Source organism: Acinonyx jubatus, chromosome B2, assembly GCF_027475565.1.
Source record: "Acinonyx jubatus isolate Ajub_Pintada_27869175 chromosome B2, VMU_Ajub_asm_v1.0, whole genome shotgun sequence".
NCBI classification, from domain to species: domain Eukaryota; kingdom Metazoa; phylum Chordata; class Mammalia; order Carnivora; family Felidae; genus Acinonyx; species Acinonyx jubatus.
In genome coordinates this window covers 74,247,949-74,261,469 of record NC_069385.1, presented here as the reverse complement: position 1 = coordinate 74,261,469, position 13,521 = coordinate 74,247,949, and the positions used below count along the sequence as shown (strand labels likewise).

At 40.2% G+C, this 13,521-nt stretch overlaps 1 long non-coding RNA gene across 1 annotated transcript in view; it reads right to left on the bottom strand.

Annotated features, from left to right (window-relative positions):
- Window positions 1-13,521, bottom strand: part of LOC113598502 (uncharacterized) — a 299,088-nt gene that overhangs the window by 231,508 nt on the left and 54,059 nt on the right. The window contains exon 3 of the long non-coding RNA XR_008298486.1: window positions 10,257-10,377. This is a non-coding gene — a long non-coding RNA (uncharacterized LOC113598502). The remainder of the gene's footprint in view (window positions 1-10,256; window positions 10,378-13,521) is intronic.

Genomic DNA, 13,521 nt, shown 5'->3' with positions numbered 1-13,521 from the left:
AGCTAAAATTTAGCTAAATTTTATTTAGCTAAAATCTGTTGGTTTTGCCTGAAGTCTATCACACAGCTCAACCATCTAAGAGCGCCCCTGAGCTAGGTGGCCTAAGACAGCATAAGTCACATGTCTGAAATTTGGTATTGTCTGCTGGGTGGTCGTGTGTCCCCAGCCGGCTAATCAAAACTTCTTCATTTGACAGCAGCTCTCACCGAGAGGGTGAAAGCACAAGGCCCTCATAGGGCCTCTTGAGGCAACACTTTGAATGTTGAACTTCCCATATCATTTCCTGCATTCTACCCATCAAGCAAGCCACAGGTCAGCCCAGATTTAAGGGGGAGGAGAAACATACTCCACCAATGGACATAAGTGGCAGAGATGTATTGCATGGGGGAGGGAGTGAGGGCATGGGAGGGATATTGCAACCATCCTTGTAAACTAACGTCCACACTCATCACAGGCAGCATCTCTAGCCCAGCATGAAGTACGCACCCAGTAAACACTTGTTCAAAGGATGTATGTCTCTAGTTGCAAAGGCTATGGGTCCTTCCCTCTCCTAGGAGAAAGTAACAGTGATATAAATTAGATGTCTTACTGGTGAAGAAGCAGTTGAGTTACTGTTGACTACAAATTCTAGTGCACATGACTGGGGGTAGTGGGTATATTTCTTCTTCAGCTTTCAATGGGATTGTCATTTTCCTCTGTTTTGTGTATCTAACATATACTGACATGGAATGTTGACCCCATAAAAACCCCTTTATAATGATAGTTATAGTTCCAAAAGAGAAATACTACAAGTGAGATTTGATTACCATAGATTTCACCCTGGCAAATAAGATATGCATTGTTCTCTTTATTACTCTCTTATCTTCATAAGTGGAAAAATTATCCAATCATTCCAATCAAATTCAACAATGTATGTGATGCCTACTTAGTGCCAAGAATATAGTCCCTGGAAATAAAGAAGACATAAAAAGGTGTGTGACTCCTCCCCCATGCTTGATCCCACCCAGTCCAGGTTTCATTAGATCTGGAGGTGCAGAATGTTTCCTGCTGTTCTTACTATTGCAGCCTCAAGAATGATATCCAGCAGGATGGGCTGCCCCAGCTATCCTGCCTTCAAAATGAAAAGTTACAAGCATACTTGTGGTGCATTTGAATTTGCATATGCTATTTCTTCTGAATGAAATACCTTTCTCCTCTTTTCAGCTCAACCCAGTGTTTCCTCCTCTTAAACTACACTCTACCCCAGCCAGGTGACTGGTCATCTATCTCCCAGGCTCTTCATTCCCCTGGGTATGCTATGGCTCATTTGTATACCCATCACACCTACTGTTCTGTTGGTGTACGTGCCCATCTCTTCCAGGAATTTGAGCCTCCTGAGAGCACATAGTTTCTTACTTATCTCTAAAACACTATGCAAATACTTGATAAACGTTTGATAAATGATTTCAGAAATGAGCAAAAGAAGGAACAAATGGATAACAAGTTGAAGAGCAGTAGATAACTTGTGCTAACATTCTGAGGCCCACAGCGCAAGCTGACCTGTAACTCTCATTCAAAACAACAGAACTCATTCCCCTTTGTTTCTGCCTCCTTCACTTTTCTTCCTCTAACATGATACAAATTAAAAAATTCATAGTCAATTTCTGTATGTTACTCTCAAGGGACCAGAGATAATGACTTTCTATAAAAAGATAGCTGTTGTTGACTTTGCATGATTTTTTTTTAACCAAGAGTTTACATTTCATGTTTAAATACCAAAATTATCTCTTCTCAGGCTACATAGCAATGTTATCTCCTTTTTTGACAATAGCTGTTGGGTTTACTTCAATCAAAATGGAGGTGTAACTGCCTTAGAACCCCAGTAAGCATTCTGGTGAGCTTTTTTAATCAGACACAAAATCTCTAAGGAGAACTGTGCTAAGTCATGGTTCTACCACCCCTGCCACAACTATGCTGGGGAAAAGGCAGCTGGCGAAATCATGTTAAGTCTCTCAATGTGGCAGCCACAAGGCACAAAATTGAGGTGACTGACCCCTGGTTTAGTCATCCTTACCAGTGAATGTGTGCCACACCACAGCTGGGGTAATAAAAGAATCCAGTGAAAACAACCCAAAATATAATAAATCTCCAATAATATGATTTTGTCTAAAGTAATAATATGGTAGCATTAGGAAATAATGTCTTCGATAATCTAACCATGAAAAGTTCCTGAAATTCTTGAGGGCAGACTTTACTACATCCCTGTTTATGTCATCATTCTCAAACATGACTAGACACACACAGAATAAATTAGATACCTAATTCATGTTCATAGCTGAGATAGGAATATATGAGTCAGAAGTTATTTGGAACCTAAGTCCAAAAGTCACAGCTAATGAAATCATAAAACTTAGACCAGAATTTGTTGGTTGCTATAAGATCTTATATTATGGAGTATGTGCAGGAATGAAATGCAATGAAAAATACAAAAAACAAAAAAACAAAAACAACAACAACAACAACAACAACAAAAACCACATAGAACCGAATGAAAGCAAACAGCAAAATTTCAAAGAAGTACTCATCAAAGGTAATCCTTCTGTGGTTCTCCTAAGCAATTTCTCTTCTTTCATTGAACTTGATCTCTCCTAGTACAATAATAAATATGTGAGGAATTAGTAACAACGGTGGTTCTCAAACCTCACGATCTCAGTTACCTAGAGTGTTTTTTAAACATACATATTCCCATTCCCTTTTCAGATGCTCTGAATAAGAATCTCCTGGAATCTCCCAGGAGTCTGCATTTTTCAATCTCCCCAGGTAATTCTCTTGATCAGCCACTCTTAGCAATCTTTGCTCTAAATCAGTGACTAAAACAAAACAAAACAAAAAAACCCCATCAACTTAAAGGTGCATGGTTATGGCCTGACTTGTGTTCTCCCAAAATTTGTATGTTGAAGTCCTAGCCTCAGGATCTCAAAATGTGACTGTATTTGACTATGGGGTCTTTAAAGAGGTAATTAAGTTAAAGTTAGGTCATTAGGGTGGATCTTAATCCAATATTGCTTGTAAAAAGAAGAAATTAGGACACAGAAAGGTACAGAGGGAAGACCATGTGAAAACAGACAGCATATGTCCATCTACAAGCCCAGAAGAGGGGCCTCAGAAGAAACCAACTCTGCCAGCACCTTGATCTCAGGCTTCTAGCCTCCAGAACTGTAAGAAAGTAAATTTCTGTTGGTTAAGCCACCTAATCTTGGGTACTGTGATACTGCAGCCTTATCAACTAATATGTGTACTTTCTATTGTTAATTTGTCAAGTGACAAATATGAATGACAAGACATTATGTAAAGGGGGCCCTGTGTAATTAAGAAACATTATATTACATTTCAGAGGAAAAAACAGTCCTACTAAAATGGCTAATTGTTAAATTTCAGTTCTATTTAACTTCAGCAGGAAAACAAGTTGCTGAGGGAGAAGGGAGAGAAAAAAGAACAGAAAAGAGTCCAAGAGAGAAAGGGAGTAACAAAAAGCTGGGAAAATAGGAGAAAGAGGGGGCATTCAGGAAAATGCAAACTATAACCCTTAAGGGTTGAACTATAATACAACAAATGACATTATGACATTATTATGAAACACAGAAGGTTCACAGAATGGTGAACCTGCATACTCACAAACACCCGTAAAGGTCATAATGAAATTTGTCTCTGAGTCTTTCCTAGTCAGAGAGCAAAATTTAATTTCCTTCTTTCGTGTATCAACAACCATTTATAGTCTACCTACTACATATCAGGCACTTAGATACAGACTGGCTAGGCAAAGATGATCAACACAGGAGCTGTACCACCTAAGAATGACAGTCTAGAAAAAAAAGAGTTACAGGATATCTTCAAGGTCCAATCCCAAGAAGACACACTTAAACTTCCTTTGAGAGATCTTAGCTTTGGGGCACATGGGTAGCTCAGTCAGTTGCACATCTGACACTTGATTTCGGCTCAGGTCATGATCTCATGGTTTGTGGGATCAAGCCCTATGTTGGGCTCTGTGCTGAGAGCATGGAGCCCGCTTGAGATTCTCTCTCTCCTCTCACTCTCTGCCCCTCTCCCGTTCATGCACACGCATGTGCACATGCTCTCTCTCTCTCTCTCAAAATAAATAAACATTTTTTAAAAGGGAGAGATCTTAGGTTCTTCAGTTCTTTATCATTTTGCAGAGCTCCCAGATTTCCAGGAAGGGAATCCACAGCTAATTCTTGTACCCCAGGGGTGGATATATTTCTGATACCTGTGTCCCTTGTGGGCTGTGATCAGGAACTGTACTTCTCTGGCATCCTGACTCTAGAACAGGGTCATGCACATAGTAGGTGCTCAATAAATAGTGAATTAATTAATTAATGGGTTAAACAATAAAATCTTTCAATTCTAGGAACCCTTCTAGCTAGTCTGGTACACACCCACCTTCCCCTGTGCCCTAGATCCTTTCCAGAAGTAGCTTTGCCTTCATTTTACAGAGTCTCCTAGAAAAGTCCACATAAGGTGATTTGAGGAAATATAATTAAAAACAAAATCTCCCCGGGACTTCTGGGTGGCTCAGTCAGTTGAGCATCTGAGTCTTGATTTCGGCTCAGGTTATGATCCCCGGGTCATGGGATTAAGCCCCACATCAGGCTCTGGGCTGAGTGTGAAGTCTGCTTAGTATTCTCTCTCTCTCTCTCTCTCTCTCTCTATCTATCTATCTCTCCTTTTCTCTCTCTCTCTCCTTCTGCCCCTCTCCACCACTCACAAACTCTATCTCTCAAAAATAAAATAAAATGAAAAATGTTAAAAAAAAAAACCAGAAAAAAACAAAATCTCCTCCAAACCTAGAAAACCTCCCCACAAAGGGAAGAAAGAAAGAAAACAATTTTATTATTGCATAAACATTAAACCAGAATGTGATGCTCATCACAGGCAATTCGCTAAAGAGATTGCAAAGACAGAAGAAAATCTTTCATATAGCTAAGTAGATACTATCCACTCCATCAAGTTTTCAAGACAGAATTGCTAATTTTCTCATATCTTTATGACTAAAGGTAGAGTTTGCCATTTGAAGTCAGGGAACAGTTGTAATTAGGCCCATCTTGTCCCAGGAAACCAGGAGATAAGGCTTTACCTTCTTTGATGATTACGTTTCAAAGAGATGGGCTCCCTGGGGCCCAAGAGGGAAACATTCCTGAGCAGTAAGACTGACAAGAGGCTTATTTAATAACATTTGAACTTATAGGATCAAGGTGGCTTAGTCCTCCTGGAAGCCTGTGCTCATCAAAGTCTCCTTTGGTCTAGCCTGCCCACACACAGAAGCAGCCCCAGGGACCACAAGTGTTCTGTTAACCAGGTCTCTTGTGGTCCTACACCCTAAGCCTGGTTCTTGGGGCAGAAAGGTGAAACCTCTTTCTGAAGAACTACTTGGTAACATCTTTTGACCTTGATCTTTAAGCAGCATCTCACTTACAGCCCAGATTTTGAAGTTAGACAGACTTATGCTAAAAGTCATGTTCTATCATCTATCTATGTTGTCTGATCTTGAACTGATTGATCAATTTTTCCAAAACAGTGTCTTTATCTGTAAAATGGAGATAATACCTTCCACACAGAGCACATAAGAAGACTTATTAATTACTCTTACTACTAGTATTGAAGCAAGAGATTATAGAGGTTTAGCATGCATGCTCTGAACTTGATGTCTGGCTTTCATCCCAGATCCACTTTAGGCAAAGTTACTTATCCCTTTCCTCAGTTTCCTCACAGATAAAGTACTCAGAGAGTGGCTAGCCCATTTAAGAACATCATAAATGTTAGCAAGTAGCTTGTACTTCTCACTAGTGTTGTCAAGGTGCCAAAGCAGACCTCCCATCTTGTTCCTCTCTCTGCCTTCTACTTGTCTCTTGACCTTCACCTCCCTCTGCTGTACAGGAGTGAAGAAAGATATTAGTCTGATATTCCACTGCTCTTTCAAGCAGTCCTTTACATCTGTAATTAGGTAGAACTCCTTGAATTTCAGTGTCTCTAGACAAATTATTATCCAGATTAAACCCATATAAAAGCAAATGGAAATAATTTGAAAACCTAAAGAAGCACAAAATCCCAAATTGCTGTAAGAGAAGACCTCTGGTTTTCATCTTTTCTAATACTTATTGCCTTTCTTCTTTATCTTTCTTTTCTTGGCAGTTTCTGAATTAAATGAGAAAACCTTAGCCTTTCATGCCTATTTAATACCTATTTAACAATTTACATCACTTTTAACAGAGCCAACTATATCCCAGCAGGAGAATTACTACTAACTGCTATCCAAAATATGTAACAGTCTTTCTTCTTTCCTATTACTAAGTTGAGATCAGATCTGGGGGCAAAGTTCAGTAAAATAAATAACACTAATCAATTCCACTGATAAACAAGAGTGTTAGTTGAAGACTATCTTTAAACATCTATTTTTAACTGACAAGATGCAAGCCATACATTCTAGTTGAAACTAAGCAAAGATCAAAACCCTAATGCCTTTTGCAGTGTCTACTGAGATGGGAATTAACTGTCTCTCCATCTAAAAAATAATGCAGTGTTCTAGATCCAGTAGTGTTAACTGCCAGGTCTCAGGCTCTTCATCTGTTGAATAATCATGATTAAAACTGATTTGGGCAAATAATAAGCCAGGACTTGGGGTGGGAGTAAATAATGAACATCATTTTTGGCACTATAGTCCAAAGGAACATTTTGATCTTTCACTTTTCAACCAGCTGTGTTTGCGTCCACCTTCTATGACTGGCCTCATGGAGATTTTGATCCTATAAATGCTATTCACCTACCGTGAGCCAACCAATTAAACTCTTGGACCTCAAATTTCTGTATCTATAAATTATAGATCATGGTACTGTAATGAACTGAATGTTTGTGCCTCCCCCCCCCCCCCGCCCCACTGAAATAAATATGTTGAAACCCTAATCCTGGTGTGATGGTATTTGGAGGTGGGACCTTTGGGAGATAATTAGGGTATGAGGGCAGATCTCTCATGAATGGGATTAGTGCTCTTATAAGAAGAGGTCAGAGAGCTAGCTCTCTTTCTACCATGTTAAAATACACGGAGAAATCACCTAGAAAAGAACTTCACCAGAACCCTACCATGTTATATATATATATATATATATCACACACACACATATACATATATAATGGAGTATTAGTCAGCAATCAAAAAGAATGAAATCTTGCCATTTGCAACTACGTGGATGGAACTGGAGGGTATTATGCTAAGCAAAATTAGTCAGAGAAAGACAAATATCACATGACTTCACTCATATGAGAACTTTAAGATACAAAACAGATAAACATAAGGGAAGAGAAGCAAAAATAATATAAAAACAGGGAGGGGGACAAAACATAAGAGACTCTTAAATATGGAGAACAAACAGAAGGCTACTGGAGGGGTTGTGGGAGGGAGGATGGGCTAAATGGGTAAGGGGAATTAAGGAATCTACTCCTGAAATCATTGTTGCACTATATGCTAACTAACTTGGATGTAAATTTTAAAAATAAATTAAATAAAAAGAAAAGAACCCTACCATGGTAAAACCTTGATCTCTTGCCTTCCAGCTTCCAGAACTGTGTGAGAAATAAATTTCTGCTGTTTGTAAGCTGCCTGGTCTATGGTACTTTATAGAAGCCTGACTTGACTGTGACAGATACCTTCCTCATAAGGTTATTTGGGAGACTGAATGCGACAGTGTGTACAAAACCTGTGTTCCTAATCATTATGGCCCTTAGGCTGTGATCCATAGCCTACACTCTATAAATATTCCTTCCCTTCTTCTTTCCCCTTCAGTCAAAGGATCTACTTGTCAGACCACAGATTAAAATATCTTCTCAAACCCCCAGGGAAATAATTTAATTTTTTAAAAGCTTATTTATTTATTTTGAGAGAGGCAGTGTAAGAGGGGGAGGGACAGAGAGAGAGGGAGAGAGAGAAGCAGGCTCCAAATTGCTAGCGCACAGCCTAACTCAGGGCTTGAATTCACAAACCGGAAGATCATGACCTGAGCCAAAACCAAGAGTCCACTGTTTAACCAACTGAATCACCCAAGCACTGCCACAGGGAAATGATTTAATGCCAACTCATTCTTCAAGCCCAACTTTATCCTACTTCCTCCATGGTCCTGTTCATCCCACACTGAAGCCTTCCTCCTTTCTCTGAATCCCACTATAGCTGTTATTTTTGTACCATTCATACTAAGTGGGCACATTCTGCTGATGATGCATTTTTGCTTAGTTCTTCCTCTGCCTCCATTACTAGATACTTGAAAGTTTATTTGGTCTAACATGGTGCCTTAGTCAAAATGTGCTTATCTGCCTCTGAGTTCCTCTGAAAGCTAACCCTGAGGCAATCCTGGGTTAGTCAGATTATTGGGAAGATGATCCCAATTTCTTCGGATTTCCACAAGTGGGGAAAGTAAAGTAGGGAAGGGAGGAATGCTAATAAATGCATCAATGAGCTGGTTGCCACTGTGGGCAGGTAGGTCCCGCTGAGGACCCTCTGAGAAGCCCCCTCCAGAATTATTCCACCAAAGGACAGCAAAGCTAGAGTATTGATTTACTGACTTTCACCCCTCATTGGCTGACTCGGGAACATTAATTTCCAGCAGTACTGCATGTGAGCTGAACAAACTCTGATTGCAGGGAGAATCAAAGAGACAGGGACCCTTAAGGTGAGAAGTTGTCAGTGTGCATAAGAGCTGTCTGCTATGGCAGCAGGTGAACTCAGGGACAAGGCATCCATACCATCTGCTATAGTGCTCAATAAAAATCTAGTTGGTATTGAATAAATGGAAAAAAATAAACAGTGCCTATATCTTAATACAAACTCACCTACCTAAAAAAAAGTTACACATAGTTTTTAAGCCACTATTCTATTTAATCTACTTTATATAGAATGTTCTGAGGTCCAATTCTGGAGTGTTCTAGAATAGAGGTCATGGATATTTTGTTCTCTGATTCTGTTTGGGATACTGTCAGAGTCTCTGAGCATTGTCAAAGACAAAGAGGAATATGGAAGCTAATGGCTATCAAGAACATTTCTCAACCACTTCCCAAATATTCTTTACAAAATGTACAGCGACTTATCCAGATCCAAACAGTAAGTCAGCCCTTACTGACTAGAAAAACAACTTGGAATTTCTCAAGTTTTCCAAAAGCCCAATCAAGTGAGACAAGCAATTAACCACTCATACAGCCTACATCCTTGACTCTCCATCTACCTAACCGTTCCATTCATGCTTCCATCATATTTTCTTTCCTCCTACAAATACCATGACTTTATGTTTCCACAGAGCTGCTGTTCCAGGAAGCCCATGGGATGGTACAAACAACTCCATGGTTCTAAATAGCTTCTCTTTATCCTTCACTACTTTCCTCAAACACTGTGGGTGGTAAATATAGAAGCCAACAATTTTTGTGCCAATCTGTAATATTTTTAATCAGGCCACACCATTCACACAGAAATTTCTTAGAGGAATGTCAACATTTACATCTTACATTTTTCTACTTGATAAGATTAGTCTAAAATCAACTAATAAATAAATGTAAAAGTAGTAATAAAACAGAGCTGTTTATTAATTTTTATCAATTCCAGTCCTCTTGTTTTGTAATACCTCTGTTTAATGTCCTAAATTAGAGCAAATATTCTCAGATCAAGCTCAGAGCCTTAAAGACACATTAAAATTTGGCCAGGGCTTAGCATAGACCCCTGCTTACTATGAGGCCTTGAATAAACATAAGTAACTCTGGGAAAATTGTATAAATTCTCAAAATTGACTTGAAACCTGAGATGACCATCTTTAAAGCTACTATTCTGGGGCAAAATAAAAATGTAAATAGTTTGCTCAGGATTACACTTTTAAATTAATCATGTTTGAACTGTTTCTTTTCCTTTATTACTTTTTAACTTTATTATGGTTCTAAGCTAAGAGGAGATCATTTTATTCAGTTAAGCTGTGATTTCCTGCCAGTTTTATTCACAAAAATAAAACTGCCTGATTAATGCCAAATATTCTCAGTACCCATGCTTTATGACTACTTTCAAAAAACCGAACTTTCAAAGTCACATGAAAACCAAAAAGGCTCTGGCAAAGAGCTTACTAACTGCACCTTTTCCCTGGCTATGTTTTTAAGAAACAGAAGAAAGAGGGAGGGGGAGCAGAGAGCACAAAGAGGTAAAAATAAAAACAAGCAATGTGTATATACCAGTTGCACACCTAGGCTGGCCTTAGGGCTATGAAGGCAGGAGTGTAGAATGGTCCTCAGCAACCAGGAGGATCTTTGGAAGTGCTTGAAAACAGAAGTCACGGCCACCAACAAGAAATGTGTTCACAGCTGCTGTGGGGAGAAAACAGCAAATACTTCACTGAATACACTCAGACACTTAAGACATACAGACTTTTCTACCCTGTGGGATCTTTGCTTCCTCCTGACCATACCAACCTCCAGGACGGCCCACTTAGAAATCAATAACTCAGTCACCCATAAGTAATTGACTCTTTTGAAAAGACCAAGCTAGGTGCTTGGGAAGGCAAAGTAGAAGTTTCTGTCCTTGCTCTCAAAGCAACTACAACCTAGCTGGGGACATGGCTGATGTGTTCAGAGAGAGACAATAAACACCTCCAAGCAATCCCACCCTGTCAGACTCCCAGACCCAACACAGCTTGGAGCAGAGGGGCAGAGCCAGTTGCTCAGGGCAACTTTTTCCAACCTCTGGGAAAAGACTGGATGCCTGTTTTTCATCATTTACTTTCTCAGCTTTCATTTCCTTATCATGAGTAACACAGCATGTCATGAGAGCTTTTTTATATAGTTGGTGGTATAGTGTAAGTACTAACTAAACAGTTACTTTCATCACTATTATTGTTGTTATTATTAAGTAATATCTCCTAGAAGAAGGTCTTCCGGAAAGGCAGGACAATGCTTTGCAAGTCCCACCCTGGAACTGAAATGCACTTCTCTATTATTATCAATAGTACTTATGGACACTAAATACTTTGTGAATTAAATGGATGTTTATTATCTACCATCAATCTATAACTGTCACAGATAACATTCTTTGACACACTGAAGCTGAGTTCCCAAAAAGTCAACATTATGCACGGCAGGCAGATGAACAACAGACATTTGGAAACCATCCTGTTTATAATAGTGTCCACCAGAGGATAACAGAAGAAGATTGATGAACCAGGCAATGTATGTTCAGATCAAAGTCACCCAGTGGAGGGGGTTTGTATTATGCAAGCCCCACACTACGCCCAAGCCAAGAACCTGATTCAGTGACTGCAGCTTACAGCCTTACTCTTCTTTGCATGAAGAAGCCTCTGGGCTGCTTAGAGGAGGAAACATTCTCTAATTTCTCTGCCCTGAGAAGCCACCTTCTCATAGGCCTCACAAAGGGAAGTTGCTTCCACTAGTCGGTCAATGGTATTAAAAAAAAAAAAAAAAAAGGTAGGAGGAGAGAATTTCAGTGATACAGGTACTCATAATTCTGCTAGTAAAATGGCAGTTTTTAGAGCAATAATGCCTTTGTAATGTTGAGGATTTTTTAAATGTTTATTTATTTTTGAGAAAGGGAGAGAGAGACAGAATGTGAGTGGGGTAGGGGCAGAGAGAGAGGGAGACACAGAATCCAAAGGAGGCTCCAGGCTCTGAGCCATCAGCACAGAGCCCGATGCAGGGCTCAAAACCATGTGTGAGATCATGATCTGAGCCAAAGTCGGAGGCTTAATGCTTAACCGACCGAGTCACCCAGGTGCCTAAGGGTATTTTAAATATGTGAATTACCTTCATGAAAAAGTTGTAAAAATAACAAACAATAAATCACTATGGAATACTCAAAAAAATATTCTAATTGTCCTGGAGAAGGCACCTTCCTTTAATTAGTACAGAAAATATCAGCCATTTTGGTATGATGAACAAGTACTCTGGGATTCAGAGGAGGGTGGGATTCCAGGGTGGCTGGGTCACCTCCAGGAAGGTGTCATAAAAGGCACCGGGTTTGGGGCTCCTGGATGGCTCAGTTGGTTAAGCATCCGACTTCCGCTCAGGTCATAATCTCAAGGTTTGTGAGTTCAAGCCTCGCACTGGGCGGGCTCTGTGCTGACAGCTCAGAGCCTGGAGCCTGCTTTGGATTCTGTCTCCTGCTCTCTGTGCCCCTCCCCAACTCGTGCTCTTTCTCTCTCTCTCTCAAAAATAAACATTAAAAAAAAAAAAAGGCACAGGGTTTGGGCTAAGCCCTGAGATATGGTTTGTATTCAGCAAGGTGGAGAAGAGGAGGGGCCGGACTGAGAGAAGGAACAAGCAGAATGGAAGTTCCGCAGCCTTTCCTAAAGCCTTGACCAAAAAGCATCATTTCTATTAAGCATAAATGAAGGCATGTACCTTAGTAATACAGTTCGGTCTTAATATTTGATATACACTGGGCTGTGTACACCTGTCTAAAACATCCATCTATATCACGATATACAGACTGAGAGGTTAGAGAACTTGCATAACTGTTTTTGATGAAAATCCAGAGCTATGAGACACTGAGAGCACACAGATATGTACTAAAAACTTCTGTCCATTCAGGGCAGAAAGACACATAGCCAAGTGAACCATTTGACCCAAATCTAAAAATGACTCATAGGATTTTGCTGTATCTTTCATAACTGAAGTAAAAAAGGCTCAGGCCTATCATTCCCTGCTTTGTCCATGCCCTCCACAGGATCTCCAGATTCGGGCTCTTTACATATGGATGGATGACGGAGTTCTGGCCTCTAAATGCTGGAGTAACAAACCCCTAAGCTGCCCAATGCCCTAAGTTGTCTTTACGCACCTCCTCCCATTTCTATTCTACTTCTTCCTCAAAAATAATGCCAGCCCAAGTAATTCTGCCAACCCCGTAACCCTCTCCTGACCTGCGCCACAAGCCTTTAGCAGCTTAAGCCAGGCTGGGACTTCCAAGAGCTACTCCCAACATTTCTCTCCCTTCTTCCTTTTGAGGTCAGGGCCTTGGCCACCCACCGTCATCTTTAAGACAATGGATTCCCCCATACAATTTTACTCAAAAGGTATGGATTATGCAGCATTCCACTTCATTCCTCTCTACTGCTCCACCATTAGCCCAATATTATTTATGCATCCATCAAACTCATTAAACAATGACTATGTCCAAGCTACTCTGCTTGGCATCCTGGGAAATATGAGGCAATCTAAGAATCCAAAACAGCTGCCCTTAGGGAATTCACACTCTGGTGGGATTTGGGAAAACATTAAAAATGACAGGGGTCTAAAAGAGTAGGGGCAGGTAGGGAAAGATCACAGGCAGAGGGACAGGAGGGCAGAGTGGATTCTTCTGTAATAGCTATTTCACCAGCCCATTGGTAATGCTAAAGTGGGGAGGCATCCCGCCAAGTTGTACTTGTCCTTGTGCTGAAAGAAAGCTTGAGAATTTCTAACCAGGAGGGTCTTCGGTGTAGACACTGATTAGGGACTGGC